Raw genomic sequence first — 20,584 nt, forward strand, 5'->3', positions numbered from 1 at the left:
TTTTAGGCAGAGCTAACAATTGTAGTCAGAAAATTCAACCAGAAATAAAAATAAATGTAAAATATGAGGTCTGACAATTAAATTCACGAACTCATCCTAGAAAAAGTGCTACATACCTCATTGCTGAATAGCAATACAGTCACCTTCGGAGTACTCCCCTTGGGAAGCTATGCACTGACACCAGTGCCTAGTCCACCCTTCAAAGCAATTTTGGAACTCTTTTTCTGGAATGGTCATCAGAGCTGTCATCGTATTACCCTTGATGTCCTGAATGTCATCAAAATGTCTTCCTTTCAATATTTTCTTTATCTTTGGGTAAAGAAAGACGTCATTGGGGGTCAGATCAGGTGAGGAGGGAGGGTGTCCCAATACAGTTATTTGTTTACTGGCTAAAAACTCCCTCACAGACAGTGCCGTGTGAGCTGGTGCATTGTCATGATGCAAGAGCCGTGAATTGTTGGCAAAAAGTTCAGGTTGTCTAACTTTTTCACGCAGCCTTTTTAGCACTTCCAAAGAGTAAACTTGGTTAACTGTTTGTCCATTTGGTGCAAATTCATAATGAATAATCCCCCTGATATCAAAAAAGGTTAGCAACATCATTGCAACAAGTTCTCGAACTTAATATGTCTCTCTTAGAGCCTGTATAAAAAGAAAAGCAGCAAAAACAAAACTTATGAAATGGATAGATAGTAAGACAGAGGAGGAAAGAAGGAAAAAGGGGTATAAGTTTTGGACAAAGAAAACAGGAAGATACAGCTTAGCAGTGTTTGAAGCCTTAGCTCTTACAGATCTTGTGTGTTATCCTCTCTATCACTGTTCTTTGAAATGGTAATTAGCAGATTAACCACCTTTCACAGCTCTTTAAGGACTTTTTCTCCTTAATTTGAAGGTCTTTGTTCTGTAAGATCTAAGACTAAGCCCATGACAGACTCAAAATATTTTTACTTCCTTCTCTTGTTTTGGGGATACTTTGTTTATATAAGGGCAGATGTGATCTTAGAGTTTGAATTAGTTGTAGTTACTTCCTCTGGGAAACTCTCCTAATCTCCCAAGATCACTCACTTTCAAGTCTCCAACCCATATTTGCATTATAGCTGGTTATAATAATGCTATGTACCTCTTACTGAGACCAGAGGCCAAAAGAGTCCGAGTCTGCAGCTCATGCTGCCTGGGCCACTCAGTGGGGCATAGAATAAGCATTTATTATCAGAGCACCGGTGGTCTGAGAAGGCAGCAGGTAAACAGCTCCAAAAACTGCCTTAACATTCTCAGACCGGGGTATTTAAGGGAAAATCTGGGCCTTTCTCTAAAGGCTACATGAGGGTTCCGGGGGTCTGCATGGAGCCTTCCTTCTGGCATCGTGGCTCTCCGGTGACATCACCAACTCAGGGACAATGATGGGAGTAGCCTGGAAAGAAGGCTAGACCTTAGAGATGGTGATCAAGGGTATTAAACATAAGTTTCAGGGTAATTTTCTAAAACAGAATGGGTGGGGTAGGGGACATTCTGAGCTCAAGCTGCAGGGGGATGATCGATTGTTAAGCTATGGGTCAAGGAAAGGTGAGGTCTGGATGTTACAAGGGGTCCCAACCATGCCCTGCTTCATTACTACCATTTAAAAATTATCAGTTTACTTTTCAGTGTCTCCTACTACATCGTAAAATTCTCTTGGGCTGTGGTTGTATTTGGTCATTTGTCTCGCATACGGTATGAACTCAGCAAATGATTGTTGAATTCCTTCTTCATTGATTGGCCAACTTAAGTAATGGATTTATGAAAGATGTTACCGTGCTAAAGGTCCCGCTGCTCACCCCACAAAAGCCCAAACTCCAGAAGCGTGGTTGGTGGAAAGAAAAGCAGGCTCATTTAAAATGCTGGCATTCCCTGTCCAAAGGCCACCCCCTCCCCGATTCTAGCATGGCCAAAAGGCTTTATAGGCACGAAAGGAGAGGCAGAACAAAGGAAAAAGGGGAAGTTGGTCAGGCAATTAACGGAACAAGGCTGGTTTGTTTCAGGGATAGAAGTGGATCTTATACAGATATAGAAACTTCTTTCAAGTCATTGAACCAGGTATGCATATGCTCCGAAGTAAACAGAATCACAGAAACTGGCCTGCACAATAAATACCAGGGGTGCCGAAAAAATGTATACAAGTGGACACATTGGTCAATGTTGCTCAAGCAGTTTCAAATTAGAAACGTCTGATTACAGGCACGCTGTAATTAGAAGTGTCTGGATGCTGATGGCAACCACTTTGAACATCTCTTGTAATTGCAGAAGTCACACGTGACTTGTATTCATCTTTTGTTATTGGTATACATTATTACAATTTTAATAGTTTTTTTACTTTCTTAAAATGTGTGTACATTTTTTTTGGCACCCTCTGTATATAGGAAACAGAATCAGAATCATTAAGGTTTGGCGGAGCAAAGAAAGCAAAGAAATAAGCTTTCAAAATATCCCAAACTAAACTATACTGTTAAATCGAATTACACTAGAGGTTTAAATCCCAAAATAGAAGATTTAGGGTCACTGCTACAATATCACTATAGCTTTTGCTAACTATTGACAAAATATGCTTTATTAGGCTCGTAGAAAGGAAAGTCAATTAAAAAATATATATCTGATTGGAAATTCCTGTTCTTGCTGTTATTTAAAAATTACAAAACTCAAATGTTGAAATTTTATGCAAGCAATGGAAATATATAAAGCACCTAGAAAAAACCATAATTGATAGTCTAATTTGAAAGAAAACTAACCTAGTTTTTATGTTGATGAAATGAGAGAGCGTTCCAAATTTAGAGGGAATGGAAATGGAAGGAGAATTAAAGTAGATATAACCTCTATACTTTAATTTTAATAGTTATTGAATTATTCGTCATCTTAAATTTGTCTATATCTTTCAAAATCTCTTTATTAGCATTTAGATCATACGTGTGTTAAAATTAGTGAAAACTTTAATGGTTTACCTATTGACGAAGTGTCTTAAAAATCTGGGAACGATGATAAATAGGAGGTAATATTAAGGCATTCTGAGTACAGGAAAAATGTCTCCATTTCTCTAAGCTGTGTTACACTGAACGATGTGCAGTTTTAAAACATCTCACCTATTACTCTTAATTCATTCCAAAACTTTAAATGGGAATTTCTGACTAAAAAAATAGAGGAAAAGCTAGTCTTATTTTATTTTTTATTTTTCTTGAGAAATTCCCCCTTAAGCCCAGCTTTATTATATCGCTTGTGTGGATTCATAGTCCATATGGCTCTGGAAATTATGTCTCTCTTGAAATTTATATGAAAACTTTTACATTCTAAGAAATTGGTTGGGAAAGGGGAAATAAAGAATAAATGTGGATGCTGACTGACAGAATGAGTGTTATAAAATGCATTTGCCAAATTGAAATGATATGAATTTAACAAAGCTAATAATTACTACTAAGATCCAAGCTACTTGTAGTATGTATGTACCCATCAGTACACACTTTTGTAGACATATGTGGGGTGATGGAGCAGGGCCACTTAGCTTGGCATGAATGGGAGCAGAAACAAATAAATTTAGGGTCCCTTCAAATCATCGAATTCTATTTATTGTTTGAAAGTTCAAATTTTATCATTAGTAACAAATAGTATCAGTTTTCTCTGAAGTGATAAGCTTATTTTTCTCAGTTTCAAAAAAAAATGTCTGAATGACAATAGTTTGTCACCCATTTGTCAAGTAAAAACAGTGTTTCATACAAAAATGCAGATAGTAGTGGAAGTGGCAGAGTATAGTGCATGTCAGGGTAAAAGTGTAGGGCACAATGTGTGGTCCAGACAAGAGTACAGCATCCCCACAGGGACAGAGAAAAATATTTATGAAAGACAGGGCATTGCACTTGGGGTCAGGCAGCATGTCCACCATAGCATTTTTTTTTTAAAGTTAATTTACCTATTTTTATTTATTTATTTTTTAAATAAATTTTGTTGGGGAATATTGGGGAACAGTGTGTTTCTCCAGGGCCCATCAGCTCCAAGTCATTGTCCTTCAATCTAGTTGTGGAGGGCACAACTCAGCTCCAAGTCCAGTTGCTGTTTTCAATCTTTAGTTGCAGGGGGTGCAGCCCACCTTCCCATGAGGGAATTGAACCAGTGAACTTGTTGAGAGTTCACGTTCTAACCAACTGAGCCATCCCACCGCCCCACCATAGCATTTTATGACTTGGTCTAGCAAGGTCCATCGGCCCCAGGTACTCTTCTACAGTAACAAATTTCTTTGTCTTTAGAATCATTTTTCTAACAAGTTGATGTCTGTCATTGACTTTCAACCCCATCATAGGTTTTTGTAAAAATATTGCATAAGCTTAGCTAGGAATAGTTTTGCGACTACTGTTGGCCACTTGTAATACGAGGATCTGAGCTCACTTAACCGTAAACACTCCAAATCCTTTTGATTTCTGTTGTAGCACTTGTATTAGGTTGATGCAACAGTAATTGCGGTTTTTGCCAACCTAATAAATGAATGACACGGGGGTTTCCCTGAGGTAAATCTGTTCCTACAATATTGCTGGGTTGACCTGTTCTTTTTATTTCCTTCTTCTCAGAGTTCTTGTGAACTTCTGAAATGGAAGATAGGTACTCAAAACACAGTTAAAACGTTTGATTATTATACACTTGGGAAGAGCAATGGAAAGGCTTCTGGGGAGTTGGTAATATTCTATGTTCTGATCTGTTTGTTGGTTGCATGGGTATGTGTATTCTGTGAAAAATCATTGAAATATCTGAAAAAAAAAACATTGAGATATCCACTTATTATAGGTGAACTTTCCTGTATATACATTGCATTTCAATAAAAAGTTAAAGTAAAGTTAACAAGATAAAAAGAAAAGTATAATTAGCTTAAATCAATCTTACCTCAGTGGTTGCTCTATGAAATAGTAAACCCCTTGTTTCCGCTCTGCCCAACTGAATGTTAGTCAATAAATAATGGCTGAATCATTAAGGAAACCTATATTTTGAGTTTATTCGATTCCTTGGCATGCCCTGGAGAAGATTCAGATAAATTATTTACCTATATGGAGTTTCACACTAATGACACCTGGTTGTCTCTGTTTGTACAGGCGCCGCCAACCTTCTCACAAACATTTACTTATTCCAGGCAGTTTTTCCAAAGAGCTGGGAAAATTCTTCCTTTTCCAAGTTATCAATATCTTCCTCTGAGCCCATATTAGCCCTGCTTCTTTCTAAATGCCCTTTCTCCACTCGATCTTTTCTTGAAAGCAAGATCTTTATTTTCAGACCTTCCGGAGGTCCTCTCCCTCCATGAAAGCATGGCCATTTTCCTGTGACTCATCTCACAATAGAGAGTTGTAGTTCTTTGTCTATCCGCTATTGTAGTATTAAGTTAGGAAACAGATTTCATATGGATTTATGATGTTTTGCTTTCAATTTACATAAGTCTTATCTCTTTGAAGCACTTCTTGCAACTCTCTATCCTATTTTTGAGAGATCAGGATCTTCAGAGGTGGCATTTGATTATTCACAGGTAGCTAAATATTTCATGATCCAGTAGTCTTATGAATATTTTCTTTTATTATTATTTTCATAAATAATTCTCATTTTCTATTAAACTTGGGAGCAAATCGTCCTTAAAACATCTGTACAAATGAAAGCAAGACAGAAGTTCAACTGGCGTTTTCCAAACTTGCATATTCTGTTGTCTCTAGTTTGTACTTTGCACTGAGGTGGTTGCCCCTCTCCCAACAAAGCAGAGTGACTGGCATATAGAGGGCCTCAACGAATGCCTACTAAAAGAAGGAGTGCTGCTTTTTCCATGTTTCTAAACCTCTTCTTCTCTTTCTTTATTCCAAAGGACCCTGTACATTAAGAAAACTAAGCAACCTTATCAATATGCTGAGAAGTGGTCCGAGAGCCAATAATTTGAGAATATCACAATTCCACTGTTGCAGATCCTTGGGGAAAAAACTTGAGGTAAGGGAGGGATAGAAGGGTGAGTCACGTAAGATATTTTAGTCCAACCAGTTCTGTTCCATTTTACTATTACTGTTTTGTCTTTAGTTCTGGTAACAGGCTGCCAAATATAAAGATATTCCTTACTGCATGGAATTCACATCTGTGCCTTTGTTTCAGTGTTATTCATGTTTTATCACAAAATATATTTATTTAAGTGTGTGTGATTTCAGAACTATTGCTAGATTACAAATTATAATTTTATTATTCTTAAGACTGTATATACCCCCCAAAATAGGTTTGCATAATCTAATGAAAGTCGTTGATCAACAAGGGTCTTTTGAGAAGAAAGACATGAGCTGAGATCCTTGTATTCAGATGACATTTTATCTAGTGTGATGTGACGCATGTACTACTTTGCTTCTATACATATACATTTTCACTTCTTTGCAGAATTTAACATTATTGACAGTCTTATCTTGTCAGCTACCTTCCCATGGATTCCATATTATTTCATTCTCCTAGGCCTCCTCCTACCTCTTAGTTCCTTCTCAGGACCCATTCATGGCTTCTCTATTTCTCAAAACCTGAACATTCCTCAAAATTCTATCTTTGCATTGTCCTTCTTATTCCCTGTTGGGGTGTACTTCTTGATCACATTCAGACAAGTACAGCTTTTATGTGCATATCCCTCACATCCATTTCTATAGTGTTTTTCATCACAAGAAAAGTAAGTGTAGTCATGGACAGAGAGTGGGATATTTGAATTTAAAACTAGAGAAATGAAGCAGTTTTAGGTGTTGACAAGATCTGGGGGATGATCATGGGAGAACGGCACTAGAGGAGAGTAGAAATGATGGACTTTAACAATGAAAAAGTCAAGACACTAAAAAGCGCTGTTTGGGTCATTCTAAAACCATGAAAGAAGATGACAGGGCTTGCAAAGGGGAGAATTATGAGAGTACCGAATACTTCAATGTCAGCAAACTTTTCTGTCGGGGGCCAGATATTATAGTAAAAAGTTTAAGCTTTGCAGGTCATATGGTCTCTGTTTCAATTACTCAAATCTGTTGTAGTGCAAAAGCAGTTATAGACACTATCTTAAGTGAATAAGCATGACTGTATTCCAATAAAACTTTATTTCCAAAATAAAGCGAAATAAATTTGGCCTATGAGCTACAGTTTGCTGATCCCTGAATTAGGGGATTAACCAGTAAATTAGCGTGTGGAAAAACAAGGATATTTAGAAGATTGTATAGTTGAATTTCAGTCATAAGTCTGAAACAAACAAAGAATTTTACATGAGCATGATGGAGTATTGATCTAGAAGTAGGATGAAGATATCAGTCCTTGACCTTAAAGTAGTTGGAGAATGGAAAACATGAGCATCTATTTTGAGAGGGCTTTTAGAAAAGTAATGAATATTCAGTATCAGTAAAGAAAAAAGAGGTTGTCTAAACAAGACGTTGAGGATGTAGGGTAATTTTAAACCACACAATGAGGGCGTGGGTGGCAAGGTCAAAATTCTAGTGATATCTTCTCTAGATAAGTGCAATGCTACTTCCATCTCTTTAGACCTGAAACATAACTTCTCATTAAGTAATTGCTTTCAGTGCTTTGAAAGGTATGTTTTTCTCAGTGCTTCCTGAGTATAATAATTCAAAGCCAGGTGAATTCTGTTTCTTTTTTTATTTTTTAATAACTTTGCAAGGCTCTTTATATTAAGACTCACACAAGGGGGAATTTGTCATCTATTATTTATGTACATATGTATATGCATTAACACACCACATTCCTTAGATATTGGTAAAAACTCAAAATGTTATGTATAATAATTATACAATTTATAACATAGCTTTATTTTAAAATGGATTACAATTAATCTTCAAGTTCTTTGCTGTTCACTATGGTAACCATACAAAAATCTGGCTTTGAACTTTTGGTAAGTTCCACAATGATTTATTATTCAAAATTATAGCAAAGTAAATTTGAGCTGTAAAACATGACCTTTTTAGTGTCCTATTTCCTGAAACCCAGCCCAAAGTGACTCAATATCATAAATTGTCACCATTCTCTTCAAATCAAAATTTACTGAGCACTGTTATTTTATTCTGGAACAATACAAGTCAAATAGAATACAAGCTCACGCATGAGCACAAACACACACAAAGGTAGATTTGCACAACACATGTTCTGGGGACATACTCTGAAGAAGAAAATCGCTGCTAGAACTGTCATTCTACTTTACCATCTGTTGGGAATAATTTTGTTGGAAATGTGACTTAAGACAGTATCTGTATCACACTCCATTGCCATTTCCATTCTGTGAGATTGCATGGTCTTTCACAGCATGGTGTTCTCCTCTCAGTGGATTCTGCAATATGATTTCAGTACTGTACTAGGTCGGACAATTAAGTTCACGAACTCATTCTACAAAAATTGCTACATACTTTACTGCTGAATATCACTAGGGTCACCTTCGAAGTACTCCCCTTGGGAAGCTATGCACTGATGCCAGCACCTAGTCCACCCTTCAAAGCAATTTTGGAACTCTTTTCCTGGAATGGCCATCAGAGCCATCATCGTATTACCCTTGATGTCCTGAATGTCATCAAAATGTCATCCTTTCAATATTTTCTTTATCTTCAGGTAAAGAAAGAAGTCACTGGGGGCCAGATAAGGTGAGTAGGGAAGGTATTCCAATACAGTTATGTGTTTACTGGTTAAAAACTCCCTCACAGACAGTGCCGTGTGAGCTGGTGCATTGTTGTGATGCAAGAGCCATGAGTTGTTGAAAAGTTCAGGTCATCTGACTTTTCACACAGCCTTTTCAGCACTTCCAAATGGTAAACTTGGTGAACTGTCTGTCCAGCTGGTACAAATTCATAATGAAATTCATAATGATGTCCCTCTGATATCAAAAAAGGTTAGCAACATCGTTGGAACAAGTTCGCAAATTTAATCGTCAGACCTCATATATCATTAATAACAATAACGACCATGTTTCATACTTTTTAATGTGCTAAGCACTGTGCTATGTGCTTTACATACACAATTTAATGTATTCCACACAATAATTTTATGAATTATAACAATTTTATAGATGTAGACGCTAATGCTCAAATATAGCCTGTGAACACATGACCAGAAAATACTGGGAACAAAATTTGAGCTACAGTCTGTATGGGTTCAAAACACATGTTCTTTCTACTACACTGACTCTCCCAGTGAAGTTCATTAAATATTAAGTAATATATCCACCCTTTAGGGTTATGATAAGTTTGCTGAGATTAATAGAATTATTTAAACAACTTTCTAGGAAATATTTTGAATAATGAGGAAATACAAATAAGAGAGAAAAAGAAAATAAATATCCCACTTCATTGAAGTAACTACCTTTCACCAATTTAGTGTCTATAATTCAGATGTTTTTCTCTGTGTACGTTGTAATATGATATCTTAAAATAAATGTGATCTTATTATTGTAACCTAATTTTTTCTCCAATTAGTAAGTTATAAACATATCTGTCTCCATGTTAGTAAGTTTATGTCTGCTAGGTTAGATTTTAAAAAGGGCAGGCACATTATTTCATGATCTGAATATAGTGTCAATTTTTAATCAATCTTTTATTGTTGGACATAGTCATTACACAAAACTTTTATTTTTCTATTCTTAAAAAGGGTGTGATAAACATCCGAGTACATACATCTCTTCATGCATCTCTAAATATTTCTTTAGGATTAAAAGAATGACTCTTTATTATTTATTTGGATTTTCCTATAAAGGTAAATGGGGGTGGGGTAGACATTCCAAGGAAAGTTATAACAGATAAGTAAGGCATGTTGGTATAAAATAGCATGGTGCATTTCGAGAACAGCAGGAAGTTGTTCATGGCATGAGTTCATGATAAGAGATTAAATAAGAACAGCCGCTAGATCTTAAAAGCTCTTGTATGGCATGGCAAAGAAAGAGTTAAAAGTTTTTAGTCTAGGAAACTACATGGTCAGACTCATGTTTTAGAAAGAGGCTGGCAGCAGTTTGAGGATAACCTGAAGGGTGAAAGACTTTATGTCCCCACCTTGTTCTTCTCACTTTCAGCCAGAAAATGATGAAACTAGGTGCACGTGTTTTCTTTCAGATGGTTAGTGGGCTGTTCAGACAGGAAGGATAGGTACCACCGGGCATTGGGCCTAAACTCTTCAGACTTGCCTGCTAGACCTTGCTTTACCAATGCTAAGTGTCCATGTTCTGATCAGTCCTTGAGTGACCTACTTCTCCAAATCCCTGGCCCCATTAGTCATTCCATCTGCATTGCTGGAGCTTTGGAGTCACTTGGTTTAGTGACAGTTGCCAGCTCCATCCAAACCACTTTATTTGGGGAAATAAAGTTTTATAGCGACTCTGGGTAACTTGTGAATAAAATGACACAACTGCTAAGCCTTGGGTGCAGCTTTCAAATGGTACTTGTTTTTCCCAAGCTGTTTCACCTGCACTTGGCACCACTCAACATTAAGCATTCTGTTACTCCCACAGATCTTGTATCTTTTGCAATTAAAGAAAAACAAGTTTTCAAAGGTTGTGTTGTTGGAAGCTGCACACACAAATGTTGGTATTTGGGCTTGACAAGATGACATTTAGATTTATTTATCTAAACCCAAGGCGTCCAATATCTCTGGTATGATAAGTATTCTTGGCTTAATAAGCACTTTTACAGTCTGCACTAGAGAAAAAATAACCATGTTTCTAAATGCTGTAAGAATGATAATGATTGCCTTTGTATTAATGATAACAAAAATTATGGGTAGGTTGACAGTCATGAAAGGATAGCGATGCTGTTAAGATCAGAACTTTTGGATTCAGACAGGTGTGAATTAAGTCTTAGGTCAACTTCTTCTACTTACTGGGTGACTTTGACCAAGCTACTTGACTGCGCTGAACTTCAGTTATCTCATCTGAACAGTGGGAACAACAATAATGCCTACGTTGTGGAGCTGGTATGACGGTTCAGTGAGATCACGTGTGGGGACAGAGCCCCAGAAAGTAGTTTACAGGCTCTCGGCCTCACGTGGAGGGGTGCTGGCTCGGGTGGTGGATGGCCGTTGGCTGTGGCTGATTGGCCGTCGGCTGTGGCCGGTTAGCCGATTGGCCGCTAGTATAACTGCTGCAGCTACCGAGGAGAGCCGAGGACTGCCGAGGATTGCCGAGGAGCCGAGGAGAGCCGAGGAGAGTGGAAGAGAGCAGAGGACCGGAGTCGAGGAGAGTGGAGGAGAGTCGTCGGTGGGTTGGCGGAAAGGCAGACGGCAGGTCGCGCGTCCAGTGGGCCCAGCCTCCAGTGAGACCATAGTGGTATGACTCCCCTACCTATGGCTCCGTGGGTGTTCCTTTTTGGCCTCACCATATCCTGCGTTCTTGTGTGGGGAGCAGGAGCAGAGACCCCGCAGGCCGCCCCGCCTGAAAAATGGCGCAGCGAGCAGGGTCTCCCACAAGACAAATGGCACAGCGAGCAGGGTGTCCCGCATGACATCATGCATATGAAGTGCCTGACATATACTAGCCACTATCATTTATATTATGTGGAGACAAAAATTAGCACTAACTCAAAAAAGGTGGTGCTTGTTGTGACTTGAAATTTCTGCTTATAAATAAGAATGAGTATCCGGAATTGGATTTATCTTCTGAAACAACCAATAAATCAGAAACATGAAACAATGTTTTTCAAGACACTGGACTTCAGACAATAAAGGATAAGAATCCCTGAGAGGTGAGAAATAAACACAGTGAGCCCTACAATTATCTCACATACCTGCTTTGTGAGAATTCCCAGCCTGCCATTCAGGGAGAGAAAACTCAGATGGAGCCAGACTTTAATCACACAGCTGAGTAAATTGTATTGAGAGTCTGGCAAAACCAAGGCAGAACAGAAGACCAGAAAGGAGAGAGCAGTACAGAGAAAGCACTCAATAGATCTGCAGACAATCTCTCTCAAGTATTCAGGAGATTACTAATCAGAGCAGGCATTTGAGAAAACTAACCCAGGCTGGGGGCGTGGGGTGGGGGGTGGAGGGAACCAAAACAATCATGAGAAAGGATAAAAAGGAATCATTACCTGATGCTAACACGGGGCCTATTCCAATCAACCAAACTGAAACACCTGAAAATTCACGGACCTTTTTGTTGATTACACAAAAGGAGTTTACCTCAGTAGTAGGGATTAACCATAGACTGAACACAGCACTAGTCCCACCTAGCAAAATCCTGAAAGCAAGATACAAAAGGATTAAGCTGCTTCCAAATAACTTTACTGCACCCCAGAGCAAAGCTCAATAATATTTATAGGAATATAAAAATATCAGCACCCAACAAGATAAAACTCTCATCTGGCACCCAGTATAAAATGACCAGTGTCATGCGGGAGACCCTGCTCGCTGCGCCATTTGTCGTGCGGGGCGGCCTGCGGGGTCTCTGCTCCCGCTCCCCATACAAGAACGCAGGATATGGTGAGGCCAAAAAGGAACACCCACGGAGCCATAGGTAGGGGAGTCATACCACTATATTCTCTCTGGCGGCACTATACTCTTACTGGAGGCTGGATCCACACTGTCCACAAACCACCATCCACACTTGCCAGCCCAGCCTCCATCTTCTTGCTAGCCCCCATTCTTTTTCTCTCTTCTCTCTGCTAGCACAGCCACAGCAGTTATATTAGTGGCCAATGGCTCACTGGTTACAGCTGACGGCCAACTAGCCACAGCTGATGGCCACCCAATCACATTGATGGCCATTTACTACCTGAGCCAGCACCTGTCTATGTGAGGCTGAGAGCCTGGAAACTGCTTTCTGGGGCTCTGCCCCCACACCAGACATGCAAAGAAGCAGGATAACACTAACCATTAGGATGAAATAAGTTCATCAATCAAAATCAACCTAGGATGGATACAAATGTTAGAATTCACAGAAAAGGACATTAAGACATTTATTATAACCATATTCCATATGTTCCAAAAGTTAAATAGAGACACAGATGATTAAAAATATACTCAAGTCAAACTTCTACAGGTAAAAATTACAATGTGTGAGGTGCAAATACACTGGGTAAGATTAGATATTGCAGAAGAAAAGATTAATGGACTTGAACTCATAGCAAGAAAAAACTTCCAAAATTAAACAGATTAAAAATAATACTTAGGTGCCGGCCTGGTGGCTCAGGCAGTTACACCTCCATGCTCCTAACTCCGAAGGCTGCCAGTTCGATTCCCACATGGGCCAGTGGCCTCTCAACCACAAGGTTGCCGGTTCAACTATTCGAGTCCTGCAAGGGATGGTGGGCTCCACCCCCTGCAACTAAGATTGAACATGGCACCTGGAGCTGAGCTGCCGCTGAGCTCCCAAGTGGCTCAGTTGGTTGGAGCGTGTCCTCTAAACCACAAGGTTGCTGGTTCGACTCCCGCAGGGGATGGTGGGCTGCGCCCCCTGCAACTAACAACAGTGACTCGACCTGGAGCTGAGCTGCGCCCTCCACAACTAACACTGAAAGGACAACAACTTGACTTGGAAGAAAGTCCTGGAAATACACACTGTTCCCCAGTAAAGTCCTGTTCCCCTTCCCCAATAAAATCTTAAAAAAAAAAAAAAAAGATATTTAAAAACTGAGCAGAGAAGCAGTGAAACATGTCTAACCAGTTTAATATATGTATAAATGGAGTCCCTGAAGGATTGTCCAGGGATGGGGGTGGGAGAAGTGGTGGCAGAAAAAAATATCTGAAGAAATAATGGGTGAAAAATTTCCAAATTTCAAGAAAACATTAAACTCACAGAGCCCAGAAACTTAACACCAAGCACACAAAAAAGATCATTTTTGTTGTTGCTGGTTTCTTTTTTTTTTTTTTTTTTGAGGGGGGGGAGGATTTTTTCACTGGCATTATTAAGAAATGGTAGAGTATGGGGGTGGTAGTAAAAATAAGAGCAGCTATCACTCAGCTTTATTATTTGATTAAAATTCTTTGTAAGCAATGCTCCCCTTTATTGCCTACATGGAGAATAGACCACTCCCACTACCCATCCTTAGTAGGCTACTGCTTTACCTCCAGGTTTCTTACATCTAATCAAGTCATTAAGTGATGAAATTGTAATTAAGACCTAGGAAAGTGATCTAGTAAGTGTCGGGTTTGTGGCCACCAAAGATCATTATTTTAGTATTTGAACATGATATCAGTGACTTTTAGTAAGGAGAGGTTTTTGGTCTTTCCGATGGCTTCATTTGCTTACAACATAGGATGACATGCAATAAATACCACTATGAGGTATGACGTGTGACAATTAAATTTGCAAACTGATCCTAGAAAAAGTGCTACATACTTCATCGTTGAATATCACTGGTCACCTTTGATATACTCCCTTTGGGAAGCTATGCACTGACACCAGCACCTAGTCCACCCTTCAAAGCAATTTTGGAACTCTTTTTCTGGAATGGCCATCAGAACTGTCATCGTATTTATTACCCTTGATGTCCTGAATGTCATCACAATGTCTTCCTTTCAATATTTTCTTTATCTTCAGGTAAAGAAAGAAGTCACTGGGGGCCAGATCAAGTGAGTAGGGAGGGTGTTCCAATACAGTTATTTGTTGACTGGCTAAAAACTCCCTCACAGACAGTGCCGTGTGAGCTGGTGCATTGTCGTGATGCAAGAGCCATGAATTGTTGGCGAACAGTTCAGGTCGTCTCACTTTTTCACGCAGCCTTTTGAGCACTTCCAAATAGTAAACTTGGTTCAGTGTTTGTCCAGTTGGTGCAAATTCATAATGAATAATCCCTCTGATATCACCAAAGGTTAGCATCTTCATTGCAACAAGTTGGCAAACTTGTATGTGGTATGAAGGTCAGTTTTTTATGACTTTTTTGTGGATGGCATTATCACCACACTCACATCACACTTCGGTATCTGGGTCCACTCCACCACACATGGAGAAATGTTAAGCCCTTTTCCTCCTTTCTTGTGGGTTAAAGTGCTAAGCAGGGATATTTTTCTTCAGTTCTCAGTCCTCATGCAACCCTTATCCCTAATATCTGCTTATCTGTGAAACTGCAAGTCTGGCCCCTAATCCTAGAGGACTCCAACTCCCTCCCTTTTCACATACCTGCATTTTCCCTTCCTTATCTCCCTCCCCACCATCAGAGAACTTACACACACACTTTTCACATCTTACTCATTTTATTTTAATCATCTACATAAACATACCCTGTTGGTGCAAGATTTGTTCCCTATGTAGTGGACCACTTCTCCACAGCCTCCTCTGTAGACACAGCAGATAGTTAGTTCTAGGTCCTTGGGCCTTGCTATGCAGAGGACATTACTTAGAATGATGGAATTCTCCAGTATCCCTTGTTTCTGGTCTGCTAATTTTTGTTTCCATGTCGTATTCAACTTATGATAACAGATGAATATGGTTGGCCTTATTGCTTTCTTAGGTTTTCTTAAAGGGGTGGTAATTGTTTGAGTATGATTTTTTTCTTGAAGTCCCTTGAAAGGGGTGTTTTTATCATCATTATTTTCTGTAGCTGGTGGGGAAACAGGGTGATCCCAGAAGGGCATTGGTTTGGGGAAAGAGGATGGGGACTGGCTGGGAAGGTGGATTTTATGAAAAGGAGTGGCTAGCTAAAGAGAGAATTTGCCAAGCAAGGACAGGTAGGAGTTGTAGGTGGGACTTAAAGCGGAAAAAGAGGAAGAGCTTGGGTGGAGTCATCTCACGTTGCCACCAGCTCTGGACCTGGGTTCACAGGTTGTGCTTGGCGTTGATTGTTCCTTAACTATTTTAGGCTCTGGTGGTTTCCTGATCACCTTTGCTACATCAAAGTCAACAGTGGTTTACCCCAGGTCTCCTGCCCTTCCTATATATATCCCCTCTTCAGGATTTGAGCATTCACACCCTTTAGCTTTTTTTGGTCAGCATGGTTCTCCCCCAGCCAATGATAGCCTTGAGTTGGTTCAGACATGGGGAAGCACTACTTCTGACAACATCATGGGAGGGTGTGATGCTGGGAAACCAAGATTTTCTGAATGGAGAAAGAGGACTTTTATTTAGTACCACTTAAAGATCTTTCCCCACCTGACCTGCTACGTCTTCTCATTTCATCAGATTCAATTCTAGTGGTATACATAGCAGGGAGAAGGTATGTCCTTCAAGCCATTTTCCACGGCCATCCCATTGAGTAAGTTCATTCTGTAGTCTCTCACTGTACCCCATTGTCTACTATTTCAGATATCTTTCAAGCCAATATGACCATATTTAAGTCTCAGTAGAGATATGAATCATCCCACCTCTGTCCAACAAATTTCCCTTATACATCTATAACATCTTGGATGCTATCTGGTAACTTTCTCATCCTACCTCCTTTATCCAATGTCTGTTTAACTGCAATTAGTTTTCTGTTTTCAGTCTGTCAAGACTGAAACTATTGATAGAAGCAACACCATGGATAAATCTAAAAATAGTTATGTTGAGTGAAAGAAGCCAGACAATAAAGAGTCAATACTATATGACTCAGTTTATATAAAATTCTAGAAGTTGCAAACTAATCTGTGGTATGTAAAACAGCTCAATGGTTGCCTAACGCAGAGGGTTTGGGAAGGATGGGAGCAAGGAATTACAAAGAGGCATGAGAAAATTTTAGTCATGATATGTGCACTATCTTGATCGTGATTATTTCACAGGTATATGCATATCTGAAAACATACCAAATTACACATTTTAAATATATTCATTTTATTGTATGTGAATTACCCCTCAATAATGCTGTTATAAAAAGTCAACAAGGAATGGAATTAGCACTCCTTACACAGAATGATTCTCAGAAACCTTTTAAAATATCTTTCTAATCAGTATGTGAAGATTAAGAAACAAAAACTTAAGAAAATGTAGCAATTTTGCCTAAATGTTTTAAAGTTTTCTTCTGAATTTTCCTTAATTTGATTGATCAGAGTTTAAAGACTACTGCTGTTCTTTTAAAATATTTTTTGTTTTTTAAGATTCATTAAAAATATAGCTAACGTACAATATTATATTACTTTCAGGGGCACACCATAGTTATTCATCCTTTATATACCTAAAGAAGTGATCACCATGATAAGTCCAGCAACCATCTGACACCGTACCACACTATCACAATATTACTGACTATATTCCCCATGCTGTACATTACATCCCCGTGACTTATTTGTTTTATACCTGGAAATTTGGACCTCTTAGTCCCCTTCACCATTTCCCCCTTTTAAAATTTGTCAATTGCAGTTGACATTCAATATTATTTTATATTAATTTCAGGTGTACAGCATAGTGGTTAGACATTTGTATAATTTAAGAAGTGATCCTCTGACTAGCCTAGTACCCACCTGGCACTATACATAGTTATTACCATATCATTGACTATATTCCCTATGCTTTACTTTACATCCCCATGACTATTGTGTAACTACCAATTTGTACTTCTTAATGCCTTCACCTTTTCACCCTACCACCCAACCCCCTCCCATCTATTGCCCCAACAAATTTAGTACCCATCTGACACCATACAATTACAATCTCATTGACTATATTCCTTATACTATACCCTACATCCCCATGACTACTTTGTAACAACCAATTTGTACTTCTTAATCCCTCTTTTTTTCACCGAAATCCCCAACCCCCCTCCTATCTGGCAACCATCAAAATGTTCTCCATATGTATGAGTTTGTTTCTGTTTTGTTTGTTAATTTTGTTCTTATATTCCACATATAAATGAAATCACATTGCATATGTCTTTCTCTGTCTGATATGCTCCACTCAGGTCAACACCCTCTAGGTACATCTATGCCGTAGCAGATGGCAAGAACCCAGTCCTTTCCATGGCCAAGCAATATTCCATTGTATATATGTACCACCTCCTCTTTATCCATTCATGCATTGATAGACACCCAGGCTGCCTCCACACCTTTGCATTGTAAACAATGCTGCAATGAACATATCGATGCACACATCCCCTTGAAGTAGCGTTTTGGGTTTCTTTGGATAAATGCCCAGAAATAGGATTACTGGGTCCTTCATTATCTCTTCTTATAGCCTTTGTTTTAAAGTCTATTTTGTCTGGTATAAGTATTTCTACCCCAGCTTTCTGTTTATTTGTTTATTTCCATTTTCATGAAGTATCTTTTTCTCCATCCCTTTACTTTCTGTCTGTGTGCATCTTTCAATTTGAAGTGAGTCTTCACTGGGTTGGTGTGCCAGCTGAGTCAGCAAGGTGGAGCAGCAGGGCTCACCAGGCCAATCAGATTCAGATTTGGCCGTGGTGGGGGCGGGCTCAACACAGGAAAGATGGTGCCTGCCTGCCTGCCGGCTGCGTAGGAGGAGGACGTCACACACGGAAAACGCCAACTGCCCTCCAGTCCTTCCTTCAAAGCCACACACCTTAGTTTGCCCCCCTTCTCCCTCCGCCTCCCCCCCCCCCCCCCCGTATATCTCTGACACCTCCTGAGTCACTGGAGCCCAAGGTGAGTGCCTGCGAGCGAGTGAGTCTGTGTGTGGGCTGTTTAAAAGGACACATGGGATTTCAGCAGCCTTCTGTTCCACCAAGACGGTCGGAATCCCCCCTGTGTTTCATAGATGTTGTGGGGGCTCCTCTTGCTGTCATCAGTACTCTGGGCTGGGGAGCCAGGTGTGAGGGTTCTGGAGTCCCTCTCTCCTCAGGGGGGAACCTCCCAGGCTGAGACATCCCTCCTGATTCTCTACTGCCACACAGAGTTTTGGGGTCTGTTCTATGTTTCCACCCCTCCTACCAGTGTTGCCATGGCTTCTTTATATTTTCAGTCATAGGACTTCTGTTTGACTAGACTTCAGATGGTTCTCCAGGTTGATTGTTCTATAATTTAGATATAATTTTAATGTGTTCACGGAAGGATGCAAGCAGTGTTTATCTACTCCACCATCTTGGATCTCTACTGCTATTGTTCTTGCCTCTCTGACTTTATTCCTTGAAAAGGAGACATTATTCCATGGCAATAAAGTGGTTTGTCTTTCAAGTCAAATGCACACTGCTTTGGGCTTAAATTTCTTTTAATTCCCTACTCTTTCTTCAGACAGTGAATATTGTTTGACCTCAGTAAAGAAAAATCAACTGAACATTTTAAAAAGCTGAGGTATAATTAAATATGAAATAACTAAAAATCATGTCCACCTTGAAACCAATTACTGTGTTACAGGCAACGTAACCCTATTGTGCTACTTGGATTTCTAGGACTGCTTTTCTTTAATTCATTTATTGCATTTGTTTATCTCATATTTATTGAATGTTTCCTGTGACACAAGCACTGTGATCAACATCAAAAGTCCTAACTTCTAATTTCATCTTTACCACTGTGGTAGGAATAATAGAAGGCTCCCAAAGTTGCTTACATTCCAGTCCCCAGAACGTGAGACTATATTTCCTTACATGGGAAAAAGACTTTGCAGATGGGATTAAGGTTAAGGAATTTGAGATACGGAGATTATCCTGGGTTATTCAGGTAGACCTAATCTAATAACGTGAATTTTTAAAATTAGAGAACCTTCTCTGTCTGTGGTCAGGGGGAGATGTGACTACAGATTAATGGTCAGAGAAGTGTAATGTTACTGGTTTTGATGATGGAGAAAGGGCTCCTGGAGCTAAGGTATATGGACAGCCTCTAAATATCCTGCCAGTATTTTAATTTTAGTCCAGTGAGACTGATGTTGGATTTCTGACTTGCAGAAGATAATAAATTTGCATTGTAATAAACCAATTTTGTGGTAATTTATTACAGTAGCAATAGGAAACTAATACAACTAAATAGCCACTTAATGATACTATGCCCATAGATGAACCAGGGGAATAATTATATCTTTGCTACCTGTTTCAAATATTTGTTCAATGGATTTTGTTGTACTAAACTCTCTAAAACAGTGCAAGCAAACTGATCTCCAAAATTTGTGGCAAAAAGTGGAAATCTTGCAAGAAGACAAACAGCTGCTAGTAATAATTTGATAAGGAAAGAGAATAGACTGAGAAGAATGGAGTGTGTCTTTTTTTTCTTTTTTCTTTATTGTTTTGAATGAAGTTGTTTTGAGATTTTGGTATGCAACTCGGAGACAGATTTTATGACTCGCTCATAAATCTCTGGAAACAAAAGTTAAAAATTCAAATGCTATAACAATCTTGATAGCAATGTGAATGCACTTTTATTATTATTATTTTCTTTTTTAATTTACCATCCTAACCTTTTTTATTTTTATTTTTTAGATTTTTATTGGGGAAAGGAAACAGGAACTTATTGGGGAACAGTGTGTATTTTTCCAGGATTTTTTCCAAGTTGTCCTTTCAATCTTAGTTGTGGAGGGTGCCGTTCAGCTTCAAGTTGTTGTCCTTTCAGTCTTAGTTGTGGAGGGCGCAGCTCAACTCCAGGTCCAGTTGCCATTTCTAGTTGCAGGGGGCATAGCCCACCATCCCTTGTGGGAGTTGAACCAGCAACTTTTTGGTTGAGAGGACGCGCTCCAACAAACTAACAGCCATCCGGGAGCTCAGTGGCAGCTCAGCTCAAGGTGCCGTGTTCAACCATTAGTTGCAGGGGGCGCTGCCCACCATCCCTTGCA

This window comes from Rhinolophus sinicus, chromosome 18 (genome assembly GCF_057876585.1).
Source record: "Rhinolophus sinicus isolate RSI-liver-muscle chromosome 18, RSI-T2T, whole genome shotgun sequence".
In the NCBI taxonomy this organism is placed as follows: domain Eukaryota; kingdom Metazoa; phylum Chordata; class Mammalia; order Chiroptera; family Rhinolophidae; genus Rhinolophus; species Rhinolophus sinicus.